The sequence below is a fragment of the Macrotis lagotis genome, chromosome X (assembly GCF_037893015.1).
Source record: "Macrotis lagotis isolate mMagLag1 chromosome X, bilby.v1.9.chrom.fasta, whole genome shotgun sequence".
NCBI classification, from domain to species: domain Eukaryota; kingdom Metazoa; phylum Chordata; class Mammalia; order Peramelemorphia; family Peramelidae; genus Macrotis; species Macrotis lagotis.
Genome location: NC_133666.1, coordinates 599,246,430 through 599,248,916, shown reverse-complemented (window position 1 = coordinate 599,248,916; position 2,487 = coordinate 599,246,430). Strand labels below are relative to the sequence as shown.

General features: G+C 36.3%; 1 pseudogene; it reads right to left on the bottom strand.

Annotated features, from left to right (window-relative positions):
- Window positions 1-1,018: 1,018 nt before the first annotated feature.
- LOC141499397 (transcription factor A, mitochondrial pseudogene) lies at window positions 1,019-1,861 on the bottom strand (annotated as a pseudogene).
- Window positions 1,862-2,487: the final 626 nt, after the last annotated feature.

Genomic DNA, 2,487 nt, shown 5'->3' with positions numbered 1-2,487 from the left:
TTTTAAATGTCAGATAATTATACAGAAATTCACATAATTTAAAAACTTGCATTTAAGATTATCTTGCTCCTTATGAAAATATAAAACTGATGGAGATAATTTTTTAAAGCTATAGTTTATATAAACTATATAAAAATTATATAAACATATAAATTAAGCATAAAAACATAATTTTAGAGTTTATTAAGTTTAGCTATATAAAAATAGTCACTTTTCCCTACAAAAATACTATTTATTATGACCTTGAAATATTTTCTACATGAATAATTGTTTTTAAATTTCATTATTTTTAAACTGGGAAACCTTGCATTAGATTTTTTTTTTTTAGAATGGATTAGAAGGTTTTATTCTCTGTGATATAAACACAAATGTGCAGAGTTGGCATAATCTTTTTACTTTACAAAAAAAAGGATGGACGGAAACATTTACAAATATCCTTCAGTAGTTTTTTTTTTAAAAAGTCATAAATGAAATCAGCAATTCTATGTGTGTCTACTTGTCATCTCTGAATACTACATAAGCTAGTATTACCTAGGAATTAGAACCTACCTAGGTATTGAAATTTACCCAGGCCAGTTAAAAATACACTACAGTGATAGTTTAGACCACTGTGCCTTTTATAATTTAAGACAATTTGAGAAAAGCAAATACTTATTTCCTCATTAGGAAACAAGACTACTTTCTTGTCATCATCCAGTATCAAAAATATTTCACAGTTTGATTTACCTTTAGCCAAGGGTAAAATTAAACTCTCCTATACCTAGATGAATGTTTTTGGCATTCAGTAGTTCCAAAAGCAAATTCTGTCTGAACGTCGACTGAGTATATACCAGCAGAGTATCCATAGCTAGGTGCTAATAAAAAATATGTCAGCATACTGGCTGAAGTCCGTGCGTTAACAAAAAGAGATCAATATAAAATGTTCACCAACATCATTCTTAGAAATTTTGCCAGTCCGATATAGTGAAACCTGATTGGTTCCTTCAGTATTATCATATTCATTATGAAGATGCAAACATCAATAGATTTCTTCAAGGTATTTTCCAATTTTGGCTTTTAGCCTTCTAAAATGTAAAAGATCTTCTCTTCCAATTTCAAGCATTTTTTCTTCCCACGATTTAATTTCATTTGCATAACGAATTTTATCATCTTGAGCAAGCTGCATATATACCTGCTTCCGAGATAATGACAGAGCTTTCCACTCTTCATTTAAAACCTTCATCATCTCCCGTGATGAAAGTCCTTTTGCTTCCTTAAAGTGTTCAGAAATAAAAATATAACCTGAACGAGGTTTTTTGGGCTTTCCAAAGACAGTTAACTCCCTTTTTTTCTTTATTATTTCTTTTCTAGCCCTTTATCGACGCTTTTCTTCTTTCAAACTTTTTTTCTCCTCAGGATTAAGCTCTGCTTTATATTTAGAGACCTCCTCTTTGTATACTTTAAAATCTGCCTTGGTGGCCTCTTCATATACTTTTCTTCTGTGATTCTGGAAGCTCCCTCCAAGCTTCAGCAAGCTTCTTTATTATCTCTTTGCTTTTCAAATCTGGATTTTGTGCTTTGAATACGGGTCGTGGTTCCATTGTAAAACGAATGTATGCAGTCAAAGGCTTCTTTGGAGGATTAAAGTACAGTCTTTCATAAACCATTCCAATCCACAGAGAGCACTGGGCCGCGGCGGCTCCAGCAGCCCCCGAGCCCTCAGCGCCCCCCGGCTCCCGCGCAGCAGCAGCAGGAGAGCCACGGCCCACCATGGCCCCCGCTCCGCTCCCGTCCTCCTGCGGCCCGCAGGGGCTCCGAGCGCTCTGGGGTCCGACCACGAGCAGCCTCTGGGCCCCGCCGCGCGTGAGGCATTATACTGCATGAGATTTTGATTAGAAAAACCCTCTTGGAAGCACACATTGGTCAGTATCTTGAGTTGATTTTTTAAAAATCTCTAAAATAATTTAAGGGGCTTTCTATTAAAATGAAGTAGAATTATGAAATTTGGTAGGTCAGAGAAGTTCATCAGTATTGTACATTAGTTTCAAGATAGCATGTATAATTGAGTTCTGGATAGTGGATAATGTTCTTGAGATTTTCCAGTCACCAATGGAGTAAAACAAGAATGTGTCCTTATTCCCATACTTTTTAACATGATGTTTCAGCCATGTTATCCAATTCCTACACTAAGTATGAACATGGCCTCAAAATCAGTTACAACACTGATGGCAGGCCAAGGCCAAAGTGGAGGAAATGTTGACGCATGGTCTTCTGTCTGCAGATGACTGTTTACTCAATACAGCCTCTGAAGCTGAGTTGCAAAAAAAAGTAGGGATCTATTCTCTGCTGTTTGTGCTAATTCGGGTCTAACAATCAACACCAAGAAAACACAGGTGTTCCATTAGTCAGCACCACACCATCCATTACATTATATGGAGTAGTTTTGAGTGCTGTGGACACATTCACTTACCTTGGCAGTGTCCTTTCCAAGGAGGCTCTCATTGAAAA